Here is a 27,860-nt window from a genome sequence, read left to right as displayed (position 1 = left end):
TTCGAGACAGAATTTCTTTGTAGCTTTGGAGGCTTCCTGGAACTCACTCAGTAGACCAGGCAGGCCTCAAACTCACAGAGATCCCGCCTGTCTCTGCCTCCCAAGTGCTGGGGCTAAAGGCATATGCCACCACCACCCAGCTACACAGACTCTTGAAGCACAAAATGCAGTTATATAAGAATGTATTGTCATGTTTTAAAACATCCAAACAATATGCTATATGTTGCTTTTAGTAAATCAGAAAGCTACCCACGGGGTTTCATGTGCCAATATGGAATTGTGTTTACCTAAGAAGGAAGGGGCAGAGTGAGGAATGTAGGGAGGAATTCATGTTTTCTTAATCAACCTGGGGTAGGAATATACTGTATTGTCCTCCCTTGCCTTCTCTATATATGAAATACTTAAAATATAATTATGCTGCCTACTTACTTGGTATCAGTTTATCACACTTTGTCCTATTTATCTGTCACCAAAGCCCCCTAAGAAAAGCCTTGATACCCCAGTTTCAGAGATTAAGGCCCAATCCTTCAGTCACATACACGCGTTCAGTCAAACAACATGTGAAAGAAAAAAGCCTAGGATTCACTTCTGTCTGTAGAGATTATGGTTTTCATTGCTCATCAAATACTTGACAAGAAACAACTTACAAGAGGCAGGCATATTTGACACAGTATTCTAGGGTACAACTCATCATGACAGGGAAGGCCACTGGCAGGAGCTTGAGGTGGCTGATCACACTGCGTACAAATTCAGGAAGAAGACATCCTGGCAGGAGCTGGAGGCGGCTGGTCACATTGTATACACGCTCAGGAAGAAGTCCTGGAATGGTGCCACCTACAGTTTGGGAGGCTCGGTTAGTCTCATCTGGAAACTCCCTCATAGAAAGGCCAGAGGCCTGTCTCCTAGAAGGTCTAGATCATGTCGCCTGTCACCATCCATCACACCTTGCTGTAGCACCACTCTCAAGGCCTCAGTAGCCTCCGTATAGGGAAAGGTACCAGACTGAACTGGTTTTGTACAGTTACAATTTGTATAGAATGTATCCAACTCATTGCCCTCCTTGAGCACCTTTGAAAGCTCGGAGGCTGTTTCTCCCAGGGTTCTAACTTTTTTGCCTTCTGGACGAAGAAGAAAGAAAGCCTCAGGTTTCAGGTACTTCTAACTCATGCTCCCATCAAGCCCAGGTAGCACCCATCCCCCCAAGGAGCAGGGAAGGCATGACTTATGTGTGTCTGTCCAGGAAATGGCTACTTCTACAGATGGTCACAACCTCCTCGCTTCAGTCAAGGCTCTTTATCACACTACTCCCTGTCTGTGGTTTTGTATGTTTTGGTTTGTTTTGGTTGGTTGGGAGGAATGAATAATTGGCACTGAATGGGAGGGGGGTGTAGACTGCATGACACAGATCCATGTCTGGTTTGGGATCTCAGCCTGGATCGTATTGTACCTTGAAGGACACCAGAGTTTAGGGACTGAAACCACAAAGACAGTCGATTAATTCTCCCCTATCACTTAGGCCAGCAACTCATTGCCCCTTCTAAGCCAGAAAGAACAGAGTTAGATTTTATTACTGCTGCCACATAACCACACAGAGGAACTATTGTACAAGGATGTCTGCTGGCTCCTAAATAGCTAAGCCTTCTAACCACTTCTGATTTCACATGGCTGAAATGCTATGACTGAGCCCAGTGTCTTCACAAGGTACACCGGTAGAAAGGATGTCCACCACGTCACAACCCACGTGCAGTGCTCTTGGCCCCACCCCCTATAGTTAGGTAAGTGTGGAGATGGTCCCCCTGAAGAAAGGGAGGCTAGCCCAGGCATCTCTCACACTGACATCTGGGGGATCTTTGTTGTGTGCTAGGTATCATCAGGCTGTGTTTTCTAAAACACAGAAAGTGGTCAGAATGGGTGAGTCCATCCAGAGCTGGGGAGAGAGACACACAGACATGAACCAGCCTTCAAATGCAAGTGGGCTCTGGAAGTCAAAGTGTAGTTACTCCATCACTAATGCAATCAGGACATGGAATGACCAGCGCCCCAAACATCCTCCCCTGGTGGGACCCAAAAGACCTTTTTTTCACAATCACGGGCTGATCTAGGAGGTTCTGTGCTCTTTAGGTCTCACAGCTGTCAGGAGCCATGCCTCGTGAGACAAGAAAGTCCTCTGTCACAAACACTACCAATACTGTCATTTTTAAGGACCAATGCAGTATAGAACTCAGCAGTTTCCACGTGTGTGCCTATATGTATGTGTGCGTGACTGTGTGTGCATGTGAAAACCAGAAGACCTTGAGTGTTACTCCTCGGGTCCATTCACCTTTGCTTTTTTCTTTTGAGACGAGGCCTCTCACCGGCCTAGAACGTGGAAATTAGCTGAGATGGCTCATTGGCAAGCCTCAGATACCCATCAGTATCTGCCTTCCCAGATAAGTGATTACAAACACATACTACACACACGGGAGTGGGGACAGAAATCAGATCCACAGACTCACACAGAAACACTTGGTCAGCTAAGCCAGTCACACCCGCTTAGCCCCTTTATGTTATTTTTAAGCCCTCACAATTCATTCCTTTTATCTTACAAGAAGGAAATTGCACCTCTAAGAGACTGGGCGCTGGCTTTGCCAGAAACTACTTTTCCACCTGGTTTCTGAGCCCACTCCGTGAAAATAAAGCTGTGGTTCGCATTCCGCTGAGTAACCTCGGCAACCACGGGGATCCATCCCATTCTCTCTGCTTCCCCAGCAGCTCCCACACCTCACTCATGGCTATTTGCCTCTCCACATCTTCTCTCTTCGTCAAGCCTTCTATCCAGGTCACTAAAAAGTATTTCTCTCTATGCAAAATGTAGGCCTTTATTTAACTACACATGGATGGTAGAGAGAAAGAAAAGAAACCATACAAAAAATATGGAAATCCAGCTGGGCGGTGGTGGCGCACACCTTTAACCCTAGCACTCATGAGGCAGGGGCAGGCGGATCTCTGGGAGTTTGAGACCAGTCTGGTCTACAAGAGCTAGTTCCAGGACAGCCTCCAATGCCAGAGAAACACTGCCTCAAAAAAAGAAAGAAAGAAGAAAGAAAGAAAGAAAGAAAGAAAGAAAGAAAGAAAGAAAGAAAGAAAGAAAGGAGGGAGGGAGGGAGGGAGGGAGGGAGGCAGGGAGGGAGGGAGGGAGGCAGGGAGGGAGGGAGGGAGGGAGGCAGGGAGGGAGACAGGGAGGGAGGCAGGGAGGGAGGGAGGGAGGGAGGGAGGGAGGGAGGGAGGGAGGGAGGGAGGGAGGAAAGGAAAAGAAAGAAACTTACACTGAAGGCAGGTGGACTGGTGCCCATGTACTGGAGTTTGGTTCCCAGCACCTCCATAAGGCAGTTGACAACCACCTGTAACTCCAGTTCTAGAAAACCCATTGTCATCTTCTGGCTGCCACAGGCACCTGCACTTAGGTGCACAGCCCCACACAAGCACACACATAAACACCACTAAAATCAAAGTAACAAGTCTCTAAAAACAGTTATGTACCCAGATTAAACAATATAACGCTGTATTATGTAGTGAAACCAATGAGTCACCGGTTTGGTTAGTGAAATCCTTGATAAAATGTTCAGTGGAGAATAGTATGCTCCTCATGTTATTTCACGTCAACACTTGCTTTTTGTATTTCACATAGCAGAGCAGAATGTAAGGATGGCACTACTGGAGACCCTGTCTTACTTTCCAACTCCATACGCCAAACATGAAAACACCACTTATAAAATTTTCTTAGTAAATTTTCATCTTTTTTTAATTTTTTGTTTTTGGGGGTTTTGCTTGTTTGTTTTTGTTGTTGTTATTGTTTTGAGACAGGGTTTCTCTGTGTAACAGCTCTGGCTGTCCTGGAACTCACTTTGTATATCAGGCTGGCCTTGAACTCACAGAGATCTGCCTCTTGAGTACTGGGATTAAAGGTGTGAGCCACCACTGCCCAGCTTTAAATCAGTTTTTTGTTTGTTTTGGGGAAGGGTTGTAAATTTTCATCTTTATGTCTCTCAGTCACCTCAAACCAATTGAAAATGGCATACCTACCTTTAAAATACGTATTTTCATTTATGTATATGTATGTGTTCCTGTATAGGGTATGTACGTGTGAGTGTAGGTGCCTCTAGAATTCAGAAGACGGGTCAAATTCCCCAGAGCTGGAGTTACAGATGACATGAGCCACCTGACATGGGTGCTCAGAACTGAACTCGGATTCTCTGAAAGAGCAGCAAGTGCTCTTAACCACTGAGCCATCGTTCCACCCCCTCGATGCGTATTTTTAACACACTGACTCATATGATTTGTGAAAGTGTTCATCTGAACAATTACTTCACGGGCTAGAAACTTTTGTAACTGGGGCTGGTGATGTGGCTCAGCCGGCAAAAGAAAAGAGCCAGAGTGGCTGGGGACGCGGACGGCTCAGGTGGTAGAGTGTTTGCCTGGTATGCACAAAGCCATGGGTTCCCGTCCCGGTACTGAATAAACCAGGTGTGGTGCAAAACCAGACTAAGGATGCACCTTATAGTCCCAGCCCTGGGGCAGGAGGCGTGGAAGACGAGCTGAGGCAGGAGGGTCCAAATTTCAAGATCATCTTCAATTACATATTAAATTCAAGGCCAGCCTGGACTACATGAGACCCAGATCTTAGGGGCTGGGGGGAATGGGAATGGGAGACGGTTCCACAGGTAACAGCACTCGCCGCCAATCCAGACAACCTGATTCTGTCCTCAGAATCTACATAGTGAAAAGTCATCCTCTGACTGTCACACATGCACATGGCATGTACACCCACACACGTACACACAGGGGAAGGAGAGAGGGAGGGAGCAAAGGAAGGAGGGGGAAAGGAAGGGAGGGAGGGAGGAAGGAAGGTTTGTTTTCAAGTTTAGGTGCACAGATACTACGATTTTATTCCTTAAGGCTTGTTTGTCTGTTCATACCCATGTGTGATTATGTGCATGTATGTGCACAGGTGCATACACACAGGACAGGAAAGGTGTCAGGCATCTTCTCTACCATTCTCTGCCTGTTTCCATTCAGTATGTGATGAGATAGTTGGTCAGTCCATTATTATTTTTTAAATCACACACACAAGACAAGGGGGAGCTCTTGAACCACAGACTGATGGCTGAGAAGCCAGCAGGGGACTGATCCAGACTCCATGAATGTAGTGTCAGTGAGGAGGCCTCAGAAATCTCTGGGGCCTTGGGTAGTAGATCAGTGTTTACCATGGCGTACAAATGAACTTTGGGAGCCCATCCCACATGGAGGGATGCTCTCTTAGCCTGGACACATGGGGAAGGGCCTAGGTCTTGCCCTGGATGAAATGACAGACTCCGGAGATCCCCCTCAAGGAGGGCCTCACCCTCTCTGGGGAATGGTGTGGGGATTGGGTGGAGGACTGGGGGGGCTGGTGAAGGGACAAGTGAGGAGGGGTGGGAGAGGGAGCTGGGATTGACATGTGAAACATGCATGTTCTAATTTAAATAAAAACATATACTGAGAAAAAAATCCTCCCCCCCCCCACACACACACACACAAATGGGCCTATAAAATGGCTCAGTGGATAAATGTGCTTGCCGAGAAGCCTAACAACCTGAATTCGATCTCCGGAACCGATAGGGTGGAGAGAACTAATTCCTGCACACTGTCCTCTGATCTCCACATATGCAATATGCAACATATGCACTGTATTCCCATACACACAAGGGTCACAAAAAAAACCACTCTACAGGAATTACACTATTATTTCCAAACAACAGATTCTTTTCCTTTTCAGTATCCAAATGTGTACCTTCTGGTGGCAGAATTACAAACCAGATGTTGATATCCATTAACAGGAAAGACTAAAGTTTTGCTTTCAAGTACAACGATGAACACTGAAGGGAACAGAGTCTATCTTGACTATGAACCACCAGGCCCTTAGAAATGGCATGTCCTATGACATTCTTCCTCACAGACTAGATACATAAACCAGTCTCCAGGACACTGGAAGGAAGCCACATGCTCTCCATGACCTTGTTCCCAAAGAAGTTTGCCAGCATGGGTTCCTGTGGGATCTACTCTATTGACTCCATTCACCCCCGGCCTTTGAAGCCCTCATTGCTACTTGCCAGGCATTGGGATATAACCTCCAGAGTCCCAAAAGTTTGGGCTGAACCCAAAGTTCACATCCCACCGGTAAGTGACGGCCATTCTGTAGGTTGTTATACACTGGTTCTTTAGGAGACAACGCCTCCTTCCTCCCTATCTAGAGAACATCTGAATCCAGGGGTGGTACTTCCTCTGTCTCTTTTTCACCCACTGAACCATCTCAGCATCCAGCTACCTCTTCTTCATGTGTGACTTTGGGGGTACAGCAAATGAGCCAGCTATTTCTGCATTATTATTATTATTATTATTATTATTATTATTTATGATGATGATGATGATGATTATGATGATGATGGCTAAAATCTGCTAGAAATATTCTATCTGGTCCAACCAAGTACATTATTATTGCATATACTATGTGGTCCTTGTCTTCATCACTGGGGCCAAGTCCCTCAAGTTCTGGACACTGGATAGGTCTTTTCTATCAGTCAAGCTTTAGGAGAACAGAAGATCCTAAGTGCCAAGTAAGGATTAAACATCTTGGCACAGATGTGGACATCCAGTCAGCCAAAAAGATGGCTACCACTGGGTATCTAGAGAACCCTTAGTAAAGCAGGGGTGTGATCCAGTGTATAACTGCTCCCAATAAATTGCCACTTTGGGGTGGGCTGTGTATAAATATGCCCTGGAAATCAGAGGCAGGTGCCTCTTTGCCGCCATCTTTTGCTTTCTTCATTGGACCTGTGTGCCAGTCTGCATGTCTATCTGTGTCTGCCTGTGTATGTGCCAGTGTGTGCCCAGGCATCTGCAAGGTCAACGAAGATACAGGGGTTACCTTAATGTGGCAAAGACGGAATGTTATGTAGTTTATCCACAGTTGGAATTGCTGTTTCTCATTCTTCTGGACAGATATCGGGGCAATGAGAGAAGCCAGAGGAAATCAACACCCACTGACACAAGCAGGTCTTGGTGTTTTAGGATCCCCCAACAAGAGCTGAGAAGGAAAATAGTCCCTCAACTGGAAAAAAAAATCAAGAAAGTTGTCCCTTTCTGAGACTCCACTGCTATTCCTCCCCGACTTCTTGGACTCTTCTTCCCTCTCTTAGTTTGAGCTTGTGTTTAGAGACAAGCTCTCATGTAGCCCAGGGTGACTTCAAACTGGCTACAAAGTCAAGGATGACCCAGAACTCCCAATTCCCTGCTTCTACCTCTCTGGAACTACAGAGAGTCTTACACCAATGCCACCATGTCCAGTTTTATGCAGAGACTGTGGGTGAAATCCAGGGCTTCATGTATGCTGAGCAAATACCCTACCGACTGAGCTGCCCACACTCAATATCTCTGTGGTGGAAAATTCCCGGCCCTATCACAATTGGTCTCTGTTCTACCGATTAAGACATGTTATCACATTTCTGCCCAGCCAATTTTCCTGGAAGAACCTGCAATCATAGCACTTGACTGTGATCAGCTCCAGTGATAGAGGTTTTCTTCTATGTGACCCTGTCCCTGGATCCTAAGGGTTGAGGATGCCGGTGTCCTAGGAAGGACTACTGAGCAGCTATTAAACCTTTGCTTAAAAAGCTTTGAGTCTTTGCTTTAGATGGATTGATCTTAAAGCCTTGGCACCAGGACATTTACACAAGACACTTGAGAAGAAAAATTTACCACAGGACTTGCAGATATGAGAGACCAAAGAACCCAATGACTAAGCCGGAACACTGAGAAACCATTAACCATGCCCAGGTCATGCCAGCTGAATCTGCCAGGGAAAAGGCACCAAACCCCAGCTATTTCCAGAGTGGCAGATTAAAAATAGAACATGCCCCCCAGACTCTGCTAGCCAAACTCACATGGAAGATAGCCAGCAGTTAAGACAGTATTGGAGAGGTCAGCCTAGGGCATAGGCCAGGACAGGACAGAACACTGGGTGGTAAGACACACACACACACACACACACACACACACACACACACACACACACACCAAAAAACAAAAACAAACAAACAAAAAAAAAACAGTGCACAAACCTGGGACCACCAACCAGCTGAGGGCCAATCTTTGATGCTTTCTTGGTTTCTCCGGCCAGTCCTTGTCCATGTCACAGCCAGAATTCTCCTCATGGTTGGAGGGGTAGGCTACTATCTCTACTACCTCCAACATTTGTACAAAATTGCTTGCTTCCTGTGTCCACTGGGAATTGCTCATGCTTCAACAAACTCATTTTAGCTGTGAAACCTGAAAATATAAACACTATAATATTGGTGGGATTTTTTTAATCCTTATTTTTTCCATTATTTGAAATTCACCCACTCCAGAGAAGGAAACTCTTCCAGATTCAATTGCAAAGGTTATTTGTTTAAAACATGAATTATTTGGGGGGGAGGCATCAAAGTGGTATCAAGTACTCAGATACCACGAACACTTACTGAGCAACCTATTGACTTTAAGGCATTATGGAAATTCACAGATAAATTACAGATAGTGTCTAGCACCCCCCCCCAGGTATGCTAAGGCAGCTGTCTAAAGAGAGACTGACATATGTTCTCATAAATATTATTCAGTCCTCTAAGATAGGCTCTAGGAACTTACTAGAATCTGAATATGGGCAGAACTTTGATCAATAGAGTTTTAAGGGCTGGAGAGATGGCTCAGCAGTTAAGAGCACTGACTGTTCTTCCAGAGGTCCTGAGTTCAATTCCTGGAACCACATGGTGGCTCACAACCACCTTGAATAAGATCTGGTGCCCTCTGCTGCCCTGCAGGTAGAAGGCTATATACACAATAAATAACATAAATAGAGTTTTAAGAGGAACGAGGAGCTGGAGGGGTACTTCATGCTGTGGTCTAAACTTACTTTAAAACTCATATTGACATTTATTAGCACTGTGACAGTTTTAGAGAGATGTACTGGCTAGTTTTATGTCAATTTGACACAAGCTACTGTAACTGGAGAAGAGGAAGCCTCAATTGAGAAAATACTTCCATAACATCAGATTGCAGGCAAGCCTAGAGGGTACTTTCTTAATTAGTAATTGATATGGGAGGACCCATTGTGGGTGGAGCCATCCCTGGGTTCTGTAAGAAAGGAGGCTGAGCAAGCCATGGAGAGCAAGTCAGTAAGCAGCATCCCTCCATGGCCTCTGCATCAGCTCCTGCCTCCAGGTTCCTGCCCTGTTTGAGTTCCTGTCCTGGCTTCCTTCAGTGATGGACTGAGATGTGGAAGCCTAAGACAATTCAACTCTTTTCTCCACAAGATGCTTTGGTCATGGTGTTTCATCACAGCAACAGTCAGTCACCCCAACTAGGACAAAGGGGAACCTTTGAGTGATGACTGGTCCATGAGGAAACCTGATCATACAGCAGGAAGACCCTCACCACATGCTGGCGCCTTGGATCCTAGATTTTCCATTCTATGGAACTGTGAGCCAATACATTCCAGGTAACTACAAGTTATTCATCTGTGGTAGTCTGTGTTGGCTACACAAACTGACTAATACTTCAAATACAGGAGATATCACTTTAGTTAAACCGCCTTCTCAGATCTAGAGTTTGTAGACTCATTGACTTAAGAAGTAGACTCAGATGCAAGATACATACAACAAAGATACTGAATACTAACTTACAACAGTGGCAGTATCTATCTCCAAATCTCAAATTAAGTACTAAGTACAATTCCCCCATCAGAACTGTAGTGACAGCTCAAACTCAGCGTTCCTTGTCTAAAGTGTTCCCACTGCCAAAGGCCTATGATTCAGAAACAGTTTTGAGCTGATTTAAAACTTCTGGGGGGGGGGGGGAAAAACTCTCTCCGGAAAGACTTTTGCCACTGTGCAAAAAAAAAGGGGGGTGAACTAGGCAATTTCATTTGTTTCAGCTCCAGCTCGGCATTGCTCCAGAGGGCAAAACTGCAAAAATAGACAAGAGTGAGAATTGAATTTTCCATGACGGTTGTCAATCCTGTCATAAGAATTTATGGGAGAGTAAAAATTATTAAAGTCAAAAGCAGCATTTAGGAGGATGGAGTCTCTTTATTTCCACATGATATTGCCTTTTCAAAGACAGTACCAAAGGCAACGCCAAATGCACGGTAATGATAATGTCATTTTAAACATTTCTTCAGTCTCCACTATTATGATTCCAGAATGTACCCCCAGGCGTGGCCCCATCTGAATGATATCGGCTATTATATTGCATAGAACCCCTGCTATGCACCAGCCACCATTCTAAGTGCTTATAAAAATTCTCTCATCCCCCACTTAGCTAATGGGGAAACTGAGACACAGAGAAGAAACTTTTGTAAGGTCACTCAGCTACTAGGCTGCTAGGATTGACAGAAAGAACACGAAACACCCGCCTGAATTTAAATTTCATGTAAATAACACATAAAACTTTAGAGTAAACATTTCCCACACAGTACATAGGGAATGCTTATGCTAGCTAAAAGATATTTGTGTATTATTTGAAATTCAAACTCACCTGGGAAATCTGCATTTTATTAAACCTGAGAAGTCGTAGCTAGCAACAGACAGGCACAAAGGACACCTGACTAACAGCATCAGGGAGCTCTTGAGGTCGCGACTTTAGCAGCATGTCCTCATGACAGTAAAAGATGACATTAGTTTATTGAACACTTTATCATGTGTTCTCAATATAGGTGATCTCCCTCCACCCTTACAATTGTGAGGATTGATCGTCATTGTCAACTGGATGAAAACTAGAGTTACCTAGAACAACCTCCAGGGGTGCCGTAGGAGATTGTCTTGATTAGGTCAGTTGAGTTTGGAAGACTCAAGTGTTCCATTACAGATAGCACTATCCCCTAGGCTGTATGAAAAGGAGAAAGTGAGGTTGGGCTTACTGGCACACACATTTAATCCCATCACTCAGGAGGCAGAGGCAGTTGAATTTCTGTGAATTTGAGGTCTGCTTGGTCAACATGGTGAGTTCCAGGACAGCCAGGCCCTTACAGTGATATCCTGTCTCAAAAAAAAAAAAGTTTATAGTTAATATTTAAAACAAATTCAAAGAAAATGAAAAAAAGAAAAAGAAAAAAAGATACTTTAGGGCCACAGAGATGGCTCAATGGTTAAGAGCACTTGCAACTCTTGAAGGAGACCTGAGTTCAATTCCCAGCTAATGTCTGATTCAAACAAGGGGTGCAGAGGCCAGGGCTCAACAAGTATCCCAGGTCGCCTCAATGATATCTGTTCTATGCTAAGAAGTGGAAGTCAATGTATGTCCACATAGACATCTTCAGAGAGTTCACACTCAGTCCTCTTTGATTTAAACCACGGGTTTCTACTAACAGGGGTCTCTTACTGAACCATTTTCTCTCTGGGCTGTTTCTTGCTGCCACTTGCCCACAGGTTGGTTTCCACCACACTAAAGCCCCTCTCCACACAGGTCTCCATCCCCTCCCAGGCTCTGCTATGTCTCCATTGCTTGCGGTTCTTCACTCGTCACGGGTAGTAGATGATTCACATCATCCAGCCTTCAGCTCTGTCTCGGTGATTTCCACGACGCCATGATCTCTGCCTCCAGCTTCATCCTACTCTCTCCTGTTTCTCTCCTTGGCAGCAGTCCTTGGATGCTCTTTATGCAGTCTTTTTATGTTGTTGTTTTTGGGGGGTTGTTTGTTTGTTTGGTTGGTTGGTTTTGTATTGTTGGTTTTTTTGTTTGTTTGTTTTTTGAGACAGGGTTTTTCTGTAGCTTTGGAGGCTGTCCTGGGACTCGCTCTGTAGACCAGGCTGGCCTCGAACTAACAGAGATCCGCCTGCCTCTTGACTCCTGAATGCTGAGATTAAAGGCGTGCAGCACCACCATCCAGCTTCTTAATGCAGTCTTAACTATCCCTTCATTTAATGCCCTTCCCCCTGAAGACTCATAACTCCGTATCCTCAACTCGTAATTGTCTATCCATCTTTCTCAAGTACAAACAAAACTGTCTTGCATCCACATTCCCAGTTCTCCACCAATCTTCCCATCTTCAGCGGACCAGAAACCTCGGAACTTATTTCTGGCTCTCCTCTGTCATCTGTTGAAGCAGATCCCGCTGTTTTGCTCCTCTAGATAGTTTGCAGATGCGTTCTCTCCTCTCGTTCCTGTTTCCTTTAAGCTTGTCCTGGCACAAATTACTTAATCAGACTCTTGCTGGCTTCTTTTGCCTTCCGTACCCTCTTCGTTTCATCAGCGGTGAAAAGCCCTCCTTCAAGTAGCCCTGCACTTCTCCACAGAGCTCACAAGAGCGGCGTCCTCTGACGAAACCTCCTCTGAGATCCTCTGATAAATTGTGGAACTCACACAGAACATCACAAAAAGAGTATAGGGTTCTTGAATAAATGCAAATTGCTAAACCTGGGAGGGGTAAAAAAAAAAAGTCTACGGAGGATGTAGTCACAAGTCCTTTAGAGAAAGGAAAAAAACGTCAGCAGGGTGGAGGAAGGCATTCCACACAGGGAGCAGGAATAGCAAAGGCTGGAAACTTTCAGGGCGTTTTCAAGACATGTGGGGAAGCTGGGCTGGTTAAAGACGGAGGAGAGGAAGCCGTGCAAATAGAAGAAACTAGGAAGAAGTAACCTGACAGGCTTGGAGAAGAAGTCCATGAGTCTAAACCATGGAGTGTGAAAAAAAGAGTACTCGAAGAAGTTGGCAATGTGGATGGGGTATCAGTTCATAGAGAACCACTGAAGACTTAGGAACAGCAGAGAGAAGCCATCAAAGTAGGGTTTTCCGGTTCCGAGGCCGAAGAGCAGGTTCTGCAGGCTACCCCAGTACGTCAGAAGCCGCAAAGCAGGCTGGTTAATGTGGTCCTCGACAGGGAGGAAAGCGAGGCCAGGGAACGGCAATTTGGAACAAAGGTGGAAGAAACCGCAGACTGCACAGGAAATGGCTCTGACAAAAAGGAGGTTGGCCAGGCCACATCCAACCGATCAACCTCCCATCCCTGTTCATTATTTAACAGTAGTAATATTACTGCCATATCATTAGTATGCCTGTCTCTACCCGCCAGCTTTTGCTCTCATCTGAGGATGGCCTGGGTGCTGATGAGGACGCAGGACTCCAGCTTGATAGCAAACACCTGCAGCCACATCGCTCAGCAAGTAGAGGCAGGAATATCGAAACGTCAAGATCATCGTTAGTGTTCTCTTGGTGGCGTCGTAAGGAAGGAGGGGTTTATTTTGACTCACATTCCGGGGGTACAGCCCACCGTGGTGAGGAAGGCACGGTGGGGTGGCAGGAGACGACATTGCATCTGCACTCAGGAAACCGAGAAGGATGAATACTGGTGTTCAGTTGATTTTCTCCTTTCATTAAATCCAAGACCCCGCCCAGCGCAAAGGATGGTGCCGCCCATAGTTAGGGTGGGTCTTCCACCTCAATTAACCCAGTCTAACAAATAAATACAAATTCCTCTCAGGCACGCCCAGAGATTTATTTCCTTGGTGACTGTAAACCTGTCAAGCTGACAATATCGATATCAACGGCTAAATATCATCAGCTGCATAGGGAGCTGGAGGCCAGCCTGGACCACGTGAAACTCTGACTGGAAAATGAAAACAAATAATGACAATAGTAACGGTAACAGAAGTGATCGAGTTTGTCAGTTCTCTGCTTCTGGTGTGTCACGCTCCCAGCTTTCTCCATGATAGCTGTCAGCTGATAAACTGAAATTCGCTCATGCATACTGGCAAACAGCCAATTCCCTGGACTCTCTTAGAGATCTTTGATGCCTTCTGCGAGAGGCTTCTGTGTGCCCTGCCTTGAAAAGCTAAAAGCACAAAAGGGTCTTTAGGACGCCTCTCCAGTATTATAATCTTGTGCCTCTTCTACTCCGCCAATGACCCTACTAAATATTTAGAAAATTGCCTCTATGTCATACATTAGGCTACTTCATTCTTACACTATTCTTGTATTCTGGGAGAAAAAAAACGACTAAGACACAAAAATGCCAGAGACTTGACCAAGCTGGTGGAAACAGCATTGATGGTCTACAGTCTAAGCCCCTGGGGAGATTTTACACTGGAGAGTGTGGGACCTGAGTTTGAATAAGCAGGCCACACCAAAGAAATCGTCAGAAACCTCCTGTTTTAATAGGTCAGAGAACTGATCTAGGGATGTCAGGCCCTTTAGTTCACGCAGGGCTGCTGAGTGTCTGCAGAGAGCAGCAGTCAGAGGTGACATTTAGAGGGGGCCGCCACGGCTTCATCCTTGAGAAAACTCAGCTCCTTAAATTTAACTGATCCCATCCCAGATGCCATTGTTATTCGCCTCTAGCTTCCAAAGCAAGAGTAACCCAGCTAAGCCATCTGTTCCCAAGATGCCACATAAGAAGGTCAGCCTCCTCCAGCCTCTGCCCCTCCCAGAGGAAAGCTAACAAAACAGAAAGCAGTTCATTCAGTAGAGGTTTACTCACCTTCTGGTCACAAAAGCAGGATTCCATTCAGGTTGTTCCAACATCTGACTAAACATTTAGTAAAGGACTTAGAAAAAAACAACTAAAACCTAATGAAAATAAGGAGGCTGGAGAGATGGCCCAGAGGTTAAGAGCCCTGGCTGCTCTTCCGGAGGTCCTGAGTTCAATTCCCAGCATCTACATGGCTGCTCACAACTGTCTGAAACCCCAGTTACTCACTTCTGACTTCCAAGGGCACTGCACGCATTTGGTGCCCAGACATATATAGGCAAAACACCCATACTCATACTCAGGAAGTAAAATAATAGTAGTGAAACTTTTTATTTCAAAAAAGGAGAGACAAAATAAGAAAAGAGGCAGAAGTTAGGGGACTTTTAAAATAGATTGGTAATAAACCTGGCAGCAGTCTATACAGAGATATATAAACGGTAAGGAGGCGGGCAAATGGGCTTTTCACCACTTCAATAAATCAATTTAGAAAATGCTGAGCCAGGCATGGTGGATGGTGGTGCACGCCTTTAATCCTAGCACTTGGGAGGCAGAGGCAGGCAGATCTTTGTGAGTTTGAGGCCAGCCTGGTCGACAAAGAGAATTCCAGGACAGCCAAAGAGCTACAGAGAAACCCTGTCTTGAAAAAAAAAAAAAAAGAAGGGAGGGAGGGGAGAGAGGAGGAAGAGAGGAAGGAGGGAAGGAGGGGTGAGGAGGGAGGGAGGAAAATGGTCAGCAAAGGGACTGATAAGATCCCATTCCTCCCTGAGGATTTACTGGAAGTTCACGTTTGATGAAGAAGAGAGAGTTTCTTGAGTGGCATAACAACTGCAAAGGAGTCATGTTCCTGTAAACAATCATAAAGAAATTCATTGCATCCTTAAAGAGGGAAGGGGGACAAGATGGCTCAGTGGGTAAAAACGCTGACTTAAGTTTACCCTAGAGACCCACGTGGTAGAAGAGAAAGAAAACAGACTCCAGTAAGTTGTTCTCCACAGAGTGCTCCATGGTGCACACACCCCCAAACTCTAAAGTAAGTAATTGTTTAAAAAACACCCAAAGAAGGGAGGTTAGTTGAGAAAAGGAGATCAGCAGAGTGTGAGGGGGACCAGTAACATGTGTACATGTATGCACGGGTCAAATGAAACTCATTTTCTCCTTTAAACTTTTTTCAATTTTTAAGATTTATTTATTTCATTGCGTTGCTATTATTTTGCCTGCATGAATGTCTGTATGAGGCTGCCAGATCCTCTGGAACTGGAGTTACAGTTATTAGCTGCCATGTGGTTGCTGGGAATTGAATCCAGGTCCTCTGGAAGAGCTGTCAGAGCTCTTAACCACTGAGCCATCTCTCCAACCCAAAACTCATTTTTATGTATGGTTACTATATGCTAAAAAATTTTTTACAAAATGCTCATTGGGCCACGGTAGCATTTCAAAGGCCTCCAGAAGGCACGGGAGAAGATTCGGTGTTCATTCTTGCTTTTTTAGGTAGATGATGGTATATGTACAAAGAAATAACCAAGAGGCTACTCATCAGAATGTGAGCCATATTTATGTCTGGCTGACAGATTCAGAAACATTTTTTTCTTTCATCTTTTCACTTCCATATTTTCCTGAATCATTCATGGTAGGTATTTTTCATTTTTATAGTCAGAATAAAAAAAAGCTCTAAAGCCCTTTTCATTTTTCTGTCCCCATAATGCTCAAATATGAGATGTATTAATGCATGAAAGAGTGGCATAAGATATGCAAAGCAAATCAGAGCTGCATTTGCTTAAGGAGACATAAGTGCCATACATCTGGAGCTACCATCGATAGTAAAAACTGAATTTGTGAAGTTACTACTCTTCTCCTCTCCGAGTGTGCCCAGTACATCACCATTGTCATTCCACAGCAGTCCCAGCCCAGTAAGTGGGTGAGTTCAATCCTGTGAGGAGCCAAGCCAGGGATCCAAGGTCCCAATTAAAGCCGAAGGCAGCTCTGTCTGGGAGCCTTGACAAAGTTCTGTGGTTTCAGTTCAATCACAAACTGGCAGTCCCAGAACTGAGTCTGGCCCATGGAAATATGTTGTTTGGTCTGTACTTGGTTTCTGTAAAATTCTTTTAGGAGCTTGCATTTGAATGTCGTGAGCTGGGAATAATGCTGGCTGCAGCAGGTACATGCTTTGCATATTGGAATTCATTAATCCGCTGAGAACATTTGTCAGAAGCTTGCAATATGCCAAGCACTATTTCAAGAACTTTATGTGCATTAAGTCACAAAATGCTTCAACAACCTAACTTCCACATTGTCTCTGAGAAAACCAAGGCAGAAAGCAATGGGTAATCTTCCTCGCTGGGTCGTGCAATCAAGGATGAGGAGACCACTCCGTCAATGAAGTGCCTGTCACACAAGCATGAGGGCCTAGGTTTAGATCCCCGGCACTCTTGTAAAATCTGAGTGTGGTGGTGTCATCTCTCTAGAGCACTGGAACCTGGGACAATGGAACCAGTGTGCCATGCAATAGCCAACTTTATTCAGAGCATCAGACAATTTATACCCTGAGGGTTAAGCAAGACCATATGAACAAAGTTCACCTGAGTTCAAGCTCTCTACAATCACAAGGACAAGCCAAGTGGGGAAACACTATCTGAATGACCACAATAGCTGACAATGGATAATCTGAAGCAAACCCACTCCTATTTGCTACATCTGGGAGGGCACAAAAGCACATCACAAGAGCAACCCCATGATTTGGAGAAACTGAAGTCATGAGACTCTTGACCTGTTTTCTTGGAGTTTTCTCACAAGAACTCAGAATTCTTATACAGTTCCATTCCTGGACCACGTTCCAACATAGTGGCATGTGCGTCTATGACTCCAGCAATGGGACCAGCAGATGCAGGAAGCTCCCTGGAGCTCATTGGCCAGCCAGACTAACCTAAATGTCAAGCCCTAGATCCAGGAGGAAGCCCTGTTTCACAATATATGGTGGAAAACAACCAAGGAAGACACCAGTTGTTGGTTTCTGGCCTCTGTGTACACACTCACACAACGGCACACACACCTGTAAGCACATGTGTACATGCACACATGTACATCCACCACACACACAAAAAAACATATATATATACACATATATATATACACACAGCTATACAGCTATTCATATATATATATACATATATATATAGCTGAGCCTCAAGATTTTCCATTAGTCATCATGGCTGAGTTGCCTCTCCAGCTGTCTTATACTCAACTGAATCCACACTTCCATATTTTCTGCCCATCCTTGTAACTGTTGAGTACATTCATCATGGTCAGTACAAGGGTATAAGCAAGTCATGGATGTGAGGATGGGATGTCTGTCTGCTGTTGGGTTTTAAGCAGCCTCCTTAGGACCAGAAGGTCAGATGTCCTCCCCCACAGTAATCAGAACTCCTCATACCCATGTCTAGTTATTACAGTGGGAAAGGAAGAGGCACCTTGGTCACTGACCCCTGCCATTTACACTTTGAAAGGGTAGACACCTTACCGGACACTCAAAAGACATTATGCTTTACACGGGCAATGAAAGAAAAAGTAAATGGGGTCTCATTAAAACTGAGAAGTCTGGGGCTAAGGTTGTAATTCAGTTGGTAAGTGCTTGCCTAACATGCCCTGGGCTGGTCCCAGCATTGCACAAACCCAGCATGGGGGCATGTGCCAGCAATTTCCAGAACTGGGAGATAGAATTGGGAGGGTCAGAAGTTCTGGTTAAGCCTCAGCTACATAGCAAGCTTGAGGCCAGCCAGAGATACTCCAGAACCTGACTCAAAGAAAAAAATTAATTTCAACCAAAGTGTATCTTGGGTACCACAATGTCCTTGGCAGCTTTCGATCCTTTCCAGTGGAATGACACAAAAACTGTAAAAACCTAACTCTGTCACTAAAGTATCCACAAGAGAGCAGTATATCTGAAATGGAATGAGCTGCGGGTTCCTTGGTGACACAGCAAGGTCATGGGTTATATATTGCTCTATAGTTCTGTCTCTTCAACTGGAGCATTCTGGGTTCTCCCAAGCCCTGAAGTTGATCCACATTAGGTTAATGGATGTCATGGGAGTCATGACACCATGGAGATATTGGTTTATTAAGAAGGAAATGAGATTCAATACTAGGATGAGTCATTAAGTTGCTGGATGACAGTGGGCAATCCACTCAACCTCCCTGACCACCAGTTTCCTTCTGTGAAATTAAAGGAATGGTTAAAACACCCTCTGAGATCTCTTTAGCATACTCCAAGTCATTCTATTGTCTTTTCTTCCGGTGCTCTTTCTTTTTGCTCTGGTTTAGTTTTGCTTTGGTTTTTGCTTTCTTTACCAAATATGTCAGTGAGTATCCAAATTGAAAGATGCCTTTTGAGTTTCTTTGTTGTTGTTTGTTTGTAGGTGGTTTTTTGTTGTTGTTGTTTTGAGACATGGTCTTTCTATACAGCCTTGGCTATCCTGGAATTCATTCAGTAATCCAGCCTGGCCTCAATCTAACAGAGATCCACTTGCCTTTGCCTCCCAAGTGTTGAGAATAAAGTGTGTGTGTCACCATGCCTGGGCATGGTGCAATTTTTATACACCTTCTATCATTATGACATTTGCTCTATCTCACGAAACTCACCGTTGCTTTCATCTCTGCTGCCTGCCCACATTATCGGGATGCATAGGGAAACTCTGATCTCTGTCTTTGCTGATTTGTATACATCATTCCATCCATAAAGGATTTAATTCCAACAGGGCGTAGTGAAGCACACCTTTACTCCCAGCACTTGGGAGGCAGAGGCAAGCAGTTGTCTGTGAGTTCCAGGCCAGCCTGGTCTACAGAGCGAGTTCCAGGACAACCAGGGCTACACAAAGAAACCCTGTCTCCAGAAAAGAAAAGAAATTGCCTAATTTCATTCCTAAAAGAATTCACATTTCTTCTGTACATAGTCTGTGTGGGCATAATCTTATTTTAAGATCAAGGTCTTTTCCAAAAGAAAAAGAAGGGAAAGGAAAGAAAGCCATGCCTAACAATGTTTACCCGAGTGTCTTTCCTCTTTTGAAACAGGACCGTGGCATATGTGTGAAGGAGACTAAAGGCATGAAGACAAGATGTAGAGGATGTCCAGCCAACTGCTGCCCTTTCTCTCCTGGCTGATGGGCAAGTCACAGAAATCCACCCCAGAGCTGTTCTCCCTCGGGGCAGCTCATCTAAGGATGCACTTGCTTCTACCGCAGTCATCTTGTTTGGAGAAACCTGAATCCTATCAACAGCAGCTTGAAAATAGAATCCAGAGGAACAGAGAGGCAAAAAAAGAAAACATGGGATCAAAACCATCTTTCTCCAGTCTAAGCCTAAGAAGGAAGCTCTGGGTATCTGTCAATGGGAAGAAATTCTATTCTTCCGTGTGGAAAAAAAAAAAAAAAAGGAAAGAAAAACAAGCAGTTCAGTAGCCTTAGCGGTCTTCAGTTGGGAACTGTGGAACACTCCCTGGTGGGTCTTCAATCACTGGCCAGATTAGCAGCACAGAGGACTGGTGTGTGCCCCACAGATCTACTTGTCTACCTGGGATTTTCTTAATATAAATGGGGGTTTGTGTCTTATGAAACTTTACAAATATAAGACTGATACTGCAACGATAAACGGCACACTTACTGAAAGTAAAAATAAGTATTTATTATAGAAATTACTCAAAGAGACCAAACAAGTAACCCAGATGAGCTGACTAGTTTGCCGCCGAACTGGAAGCCGGAAAGCTGGAAAAAGAGAGCTAGACTTCCGCTGTTCAGTTTTTTTTTCCTTCCTCCGTAACGTCCCTAGCCATGCCCAAAAGTGGGCCTGGCTAGTGACGTAGTTCACCTCCTACATCCGTATATGTCTTTAGTCATGCCTAAAGTAGGTGTGGTTAGCGGTGCGGTAAACCGCTCTTTTATTACCTCATCTGTATGCGCCTCTAGTAAGTCACATGGCTAATGGCGGAGTTCTGTTTTCCTCCTACAATAAGACCTCAGAGTTTTATGGGCATCCACTACATCAACATCAAGATTTTATAGAAAATTTCTTAAATGTATATTCTAATAATTTTTTCACATTTATTAAGTGTGTGTGCGTGTGTGCCTGTGTGGTTTTACAGAAGTTGAGGCTTTTATTCTACTACATGGGTCCTGGGGATCAAACTCACTGCTGAGCCATCTCACACACTTTTTAAAGGGGGTAGGCAACCTCACATTGCCTAGGCTATCCTCAGACTTACTATGTGGCTAAAGATGACCTTGAACCTCTGATTCTCCTTCCATTGCCTCCCAGGTGCTGGTATTACAGATGTGTGCCAACATGCCTCGTGGCGCTAGCGATCAAACTTGAGGCTTCATGAAGGCTAAGGAAGCATAGTACCAACTAAGCTGCATCTCTATCCCTTATCGTGATGTTTCAAAAGTGAAGACTGGAAAGCCAGGTCTATAGACAGGGCAGTGTGAGCAAAGCCGGGTCTGAACCAAACTGAGACCTAAAAGGTAAAAATAAAACCCACTAATGTGACTCACATATGTATTCATAAGACATGTGATAAGCAATATCTCTTAGAAATTATTCAAGGCACACCGTTGATCCCAGCACTCGGGAGGCAGAGGGAGGCAGATCTCTGTGAGTTCAAGGCCATCCTGGTCTGCAGAGCGAGTTCCATCCAACCAGAACAGCCAGGACTGTAACACAGAGAAATTCTACTAAAAAAAAAAAATATATATATATAGATAGATAGATAGATACATATATAGATAGATAGATAGATAGATAGATAGATAGATAGATACATAGATACATAGATAGATAGATAGATAGATAGATAGATAGATAGATAGATAGGCATTGTAGGGGATCATACACTGTGGTCTTATAGAAAGTGTTACCAGAGAGAACATGAAGGCAATGCAATGTCCTGTTTCCTCTGAAAAGAATGGAGCAGAGTTTCTGGTGACCTGAGAAATAGAGAGGAAGTCATAGCTCTCCTCGTGCCCTACAAGATCAAGCCAAAGCAGTCTTTATGAGATCTTGGACCCAGAGACGGATAGTTTAGGCCTCTGGCATTCTCCCAGGTATGTGGCTAGGGGGCCAGGCTGCCTTACCCCAGGATACACAGGACCTCTGCATGCAAAGCCAGTCTTCAGTTGTTTCTACCAGAAAAATCCCAGAAGTTAGGAGAGGTGATAACCTCAGAGAAGCCATTAATAGGATAAAGATGAAGAGAACCAGAGCCGGGGAGATGGTTCAGTGAGTAAGAGCGTTTGCTCAACAAGCATGAAGACCTGAGTTCAAATCTTCTACACCCATGGCTGGAAAACCTGTAACCCAGCACTGAGGGGTGGAGACAGGCAGATTCCAGAAGCTGGATGGCCAGACAGCCCAGCCAAAGAGTTAATGAGTTTCAGGTTTCCCAAGGTGTCCTGGTTCATGCCTGTAGGAAATCAAGTGATAGAAGATAACACCCAGTGCACTGCTCTGGCCTCTGCTTGAATACTTATGGTAATTGCCCACAGACATAAAAAGAAAGACAAAGAAAATAATCTTCCCTCAGTCTAATCAGGAGACTCTCAACCCCCCTCCCACTTCAGGAGCACAAAGAGATCAGAGAGTAAACAAACCCTGAACTGAAGGAAGAGAGGAGCAAAGCCCTTGATGAGGGAGAAAAGCAAGAAGCATAGAAGGGAGCCCACCTTCTAGAATATTCTGACTACACACAAGAGGCACAACAACCCAAGATGCTTATGAGTGAGCGAGGCATCAATAGCCAAGGACAAGACATGGATTTTCAGACAAAGTCATGATCAAATGGCAAACACAGCCCTCAGGCCCTCAGAGCCAAAGGACATGTGGGGGGGGGGGGGATAACATTGAAAGGAAAGGGAGGCTTCAAAATATCCTGGAATCACAGACCCAAAGTCAGGATCCCCATGTCCTGGGGAACTACAACGCTTGGCTAATGCCACCAAATGGATCCATAACTATCCAGTCTAGGAAAATAGATGATGTCTGTCCCCTAGGACATAAACCCTGCATAGATGCTAGCTGTAATCCAATCTTACCCCTCCCATATCCCACTCCTAAGTTTTTGATAGAATCATCTAAAAATGTTGTCAAAACAAAATTCAAAAAACAATGTTTAAGACTCATACATTTATACAAATATAAAATGGATGGAGGTCACAGGCTGACATGCTTAGAGGATTTATGTCCTTCAAAGTATTTTGATCACTCTTAAATCACAATTACAGGCTATATCCCAAACAGAGGGTTTTTTTTAGTTTTTTTCTTTACTAAGCAAAATGTTTGAAAATAACCTACATGTTAAAATATAGCCTCCATACACTTGGAAGCACTAATTAATAGCAATAGTTGTGCTGAACAAGATTTATTTTCCTGTCTACATAATAAAGTACTCATTCCTTAGGCCTGCTAATCTAAGCACCATATGATTTTAGGGAGAGTTTTGGTAATCAAATCCAGGGCTTTGGGCTTCATGTATCCCAGGTTGGCCCTCAATCTCAATATGTAGCTGAGGATGTCCTTAAACTTGAACTCGGGAACGCACCACCATGCCCAATTGTGGGGTGCTGGAGCCTGAACCCAGAGCTTCATACACACTAGACATCGCTCTACTCACTGAGCCACCTCTCCTGCCCTGTCCTCTACATGATGCTAAAAAATAAAGACACATATTATCCATTTTTATCTTATTTCCAAGTTTTAAATATAGTTAAACCCCTCAATGTTTTTAATTTTGAAAGAAAGATTGGAAAAGAAATCTCACTAACGACATAAGTTAGAGGGATGTATCCCCTAAATGTCTGAAACCGGGACCTACACACACTGTTCACCTTGGCCTTGACCCATTGGCAAAGAGGAATGGTATGTGAGGGAAGACGGCATTGCTGGTTGGAAAGGTCATGCAGATGGCAACAGAGAACAGTAAAGTCCCTGCCAACCCCAGCCATCTGTCATACCGCCAGCACTGCAGACTGTCACAGTGAAGTCTGCGTTCTCATCCCTCTGGGCCAACACCTGAGTAGAGTTTTCTAGAGTGGGAATCACTGCTGGTGGAAATCCAAAGGCATCTATCTCCCTGTGGAAACAGAGCATCCTCGGGTGCCTGAAGGCATAGACTCTCCTCCTTCAGGGCCCCTAAAAGACCACAAGAATCTGGAACAGTTGATGTGATGGCTAATCCCAGTTGTCAATTTAATGAGACTTAGGGTCACCGTGGAAACAAATCTCAGGGCCTCTCTGTGAGGGATTACTTAGATCAGGTTAACTGAGGGAGAGGACTCACCCCAAATAAGGGCAGTACCATGCCATGGGCTAGAGCCTTAGACTAAACACAATGGAGAAAGCAAGCTGAGCACCAGTGTCCGTCTGTCTACCTTCTGACAGTGGCTGCAATGTGACCAACCGCACCTGATGCCACCACAATTCCTTCCCTGCCGTGTTGGGCAGTGTGATGGCTGCTCTTGGTAGTCAACTTGGCGGTATCTGGAATGAACTGCAATCCAGAAATGGAGGGCACCCCTATGATCGAGATCTTGAGGCAGGAAGACACAGGCTTTTGATCAGGATCTTGAGATGGGATGATTCACACCTCTGATCCAGATCTTGAGGTGGGAAGGCACACCTTTAATGCAGGCCACACCTTCTGCTGGAAACCTATGTAAGGGCATGGAAGAAAGAAGGTTTTGTTTTCCCCTCACCTTGCTAGCACATCCGTTCCTTTACTGGCATTGGAGCCTGCTTTTTTTGGGATTCCAGCATATACAGAAGACCAGCTGAGACAACCAGTCTTGTGGGACTGAGCAACTAGTAGATTCTTGGACTTTCCATTCACAGCTAGCCATTATTGGAGTAGCTGGACTGCAGCCTGTAGATCATTCCAATAAATTCTCTTTATATATACATAGACAGAGATCCATTCCATAAGTTCTGTGACTCTGGAAAAACCTGACTAATACAGGCAGCATTCTCTAGAACCATAAGGCAAAATAACCTTTCTTTCTTAAATTACTTTTGCCAAGTATTTTATCAAAGCAATGAGACAAGTAACTAAGGTCAACAAGATGACTCAGGTGGTAAAGGCAAAACTGACGACCTGAGTTCCATCCTCTAGATCCATGAAAGAAGAAGAGAACCAACACTCACACACACACACACACACACACACACACACACTCATTTTTTCAAAGACAAGTAACTAATATAATTAGTATGGTCCTTCTAGAAAGCTTGTCCAAGATGGTGAGTTGGTGTATCCAGCCCCACACAGAACCAAAAGTTATACCAACCAACCTCACCTGCCCCAGAAGGAAGGATACAGCTTCTCAATCAGCTGGGTGGTTTCTCAAGAAATTAAACCTAGAATTCCCATGCAACCTAGTAATTCTGCTTCTGGAGTGTATACCCAGCTAAAAGCAGGCATTCAAAAAGATACTTGTACATAAATATGAATGGTCGTTCTATTCACATAAGCCTATAAACTAAAAATCCATCAATGGGGGCTGGAGAGATGGCTCATCGGGTGAGAGCACTGACTGCTCTTCCACAGGACTGGGGTTCAATTCCCAGCACTCACATGGCAGCGCACAACTGTCTCTAACTCCAAGATCTGACACCCTCACACAGATAAACGTGCAGAAAAAAATACCAACACAAATGAAATAAAAGTAAATAAAAATTTAAAAATCCATCAACAGGTGAATAGATAGACTGTGATATACACTTTTTTTGGGGGGGGACACAGAACCTCACTATATAGTCCTGGCAGACCTAGAACTCACTATATAGACCTGGCTGGCCTCGAACACACAGAAATCTACCTACCCCTGTCTTCTCTGTGCTGAGATTAGAGACATGTGCCACTATGCCCAGCTAAATACATGTAATTTAATGGAATATTATTCAACTATAAAACGCAGTGAAGTACCAATGTATGCTACAAGATGGATGAACTATTCAAAACATCATGCTAAAGTGAAAAACCTCAGACATAAAATATCATAATTTGAATCCATTTATAAGAAACAGCTAAAATCCAGGCAGTGGTGGTGCACAGCTTTAATCCCAGCACTCAGGAGGCAGAAGCAGGTGGATCTCTGTGAGTTGGAGGCCAGCCTGGTCTATGAGCAAGCACCAGGACAGGCTTCAAAGCCACACAGAGAAACTCTGTGTTGAAAAAAGAAAAAAGAAATTGTCTTTAAAAAAGGAAGGAAAGGGTTGGAGAAATGGCTTAGAGATTAAGAGCACTAGCTTCAAGGCAGCTAGAATTGACATGTGAAACAAGATTGTTTCTAACCTAATTGAAAAAAAAAAAAGAGCACTGGCTGCCCTTCCAGAGGTCCTGAGTTCGCCGGGCGCGGTGGCGCACGCCTGTAGTCCCAGCTACTCGGGAGGCTGAGACAGGAGGATCGCTTGAGTCCAGGAGTTCTGGGCTGTAGTGCGCTATGCCGATCGGGTGTCCGCACTAAGTTCGGCATCAATATGGTGACCTCCCGGGAGCGGGGGGGCCACCAGGTTGCCTAAGGAGGGGTGAACCGGCCCAGGTCGGAACTCCCATGCTGATCAGAGGTCCTGAGTTCAATTCCCAGCAACCACATGGTGGCTCACAACTATCTATAATGAGATCTGGTGCCCTCTTCTGGCATGCAGGCATACATGTAGGAAGAATACTGTATACATGATAAACAAATAAATCTTTAAAAAAAGAAGAAAGGAAGGAAGGAAGCAAGGAAGGAGAGAAGTCAATTATTCCACAGATGATACACTCAAAAATGGTTGATTTTTACGTTATGTAAACTTCACCTCAATTAAAAAAAAAAAACCGAGACAGAAAATATCATCAAAGACAACAATAGTACCAGTTTCCTGTAGCACTGAGTCCCATCACTGTACACTGGTCTTTGGAATGTGACAAGGTCCAGAATAAACCTGTTTGGGTAGAAGAAGGAGCAGGAAACACACAGAAATGCAGACTTTATGCAGAAAGCAGGTTTAAGAAGCACACTGATTCTGTTTCTAGAATTATGTCATCACGCCTCTTCTTAGATGAGTTCTGTCTCTAAAAATAGAAAAGACTATTTCAAAGAATCCCCAGCAGTAAGGAAGGAGCAGAGAAGAATGAGAATTCACAGCTAAAGGCTTGGCCTGATTTTAAAGACCAGAGATTGGGCATTCTCAACCTCACAGGTCAGAGCTGGAGCTAGCAGGAGCCTAGCTGATGAGGAAATGGTGCTCACTGCAACGAAAGCCCCCCCTACTCCCTCAAATTTATTTTCTTTAGAAACATGTATGTATGTGTGTATACCTAGATGAGTGTATGTGTACCACATATGTGCAGGTCCCTGTAGAAGCCTCAAGGGTCAACTGATCCCCAAAGCTGGAATCACAGGAGCTACTCCTTGTGGGTGCTGAGATTGAAACAAGGGTCTTCTGTAAGAGAAGTACATGCCCTTGACCACTGACCACTGACCCCTCTCTTCAAGCCCCTCCAGCTGTATTCTCATTGTTCTTGTTGTTACTATTATTATTCCCACCGATATTATTATTCCTTTCTTCATGAGTCCCACAGCTGAAAGGAATTCCGGCCTGTAGCAAATTAGTTCTGTCACCCTTCCTCAGCTTTTTAGTGTCCACAGTCAAGAAAAATCTGGTTAAAATAGCATTGCTACGGGAAGAGTAAGAGGAACATTCCACCCACGCAGCGTGGCATGCCCAGAAGTCAGTACAGCAAGGATCTCTATGTTGGTCCTGGCTCTGGGAGATTATCCTGGGTATCCCCTGATGTCAGTCCCTGGTCCTGAAGTCCTGTGAAGATGTCATCTTGCAGATCACCCCTCCCAGTCCTGGCGTGCGTCCTTCCGGAGCACATCAGACTATTTTCTCAGCAACGACCATTCTCTCCACATGGCTAACTTTCCATATGCTGCGTTCCCTAAATAACACACATAAAGAACATCCCAGTTATATTCTCTACTTCAGAAGGGAAGAAACCCAGGCCCAGGAAGGTCTAGTCTATCAGCTGTCGCTCATAGTGAAGCAGCTGAGCCAGGCTATGAACTCAGCCATCCTACAGACAGTTCCCTGATCTTTCTTCTGCATCAGGCATCTCTTCAGGGCTCACCACCAGCATGTCCAAAGACTCAACTCCTAAAGAAAGCATTAACTCACCTGGTACAGGCTCACCAAGCTACAGCAGGGGAAAAAAAGCACCTTCCCAGGCCAGAGCTCAACAAGGTCAAGCCTCTGAGCCAAATTTCACCACTGCCTGTCCTTATAAATAAAGTCTTACTGGATCACAGCCACAGCCATTTCTTATGCG

General features: G+C 44.6%; 1 long non-coding RNA gene across 3 annotated transcripts; it reads right to left on the bottom strand.

Moving 5' to 3' along the window:
* Positions 1-589: 589 nt before the first annotated feature.
* LOC110341012 lies at positions 590-27,860 on the bottom strand. Of its 3 annotated transcripts, none has more exons than XR_005871374.1 (3): positions 27,710-27,860; positions 8,136-8,343; positions 590-834 (listed from the first exon to the last, which is right to left on the bottom strand). It is a non-coding gene; the product is annotated as an uncharacterized LOC110341012 (long non-coding RNA). The 3 variants fall into 3 exon arrangements; XR_005871375.1 differs by lacking the exon at positions 27,710-27,860 and adding an exon at positions 26,401-26,658; XR_002382891.2 differs by lacking the exon at positions 27,710-27,860 and adding an exon at positions 10,585-11,047.

The sequence above is a fragment of the Mesocricetus auratus genome, unplaced genomic scaffold (genome assembly GCF_017639785.1).
Source record: "Mesocricetus auratus isolate SY011 unplaced genomic scaffold, BCM_Maur_2.0 Super-Scaffold_100027, whole genome shotgun sequence".
Lineage (NCBI taxonomy): Eukaryota > Metazoa > Chordata > Mammalia > Rodentia > Cricetidae > Mesocricetus > Mesocricetus auratus.
This window is presented reverse-complemented; position numbering and strand designations above follow the sequence as displayed.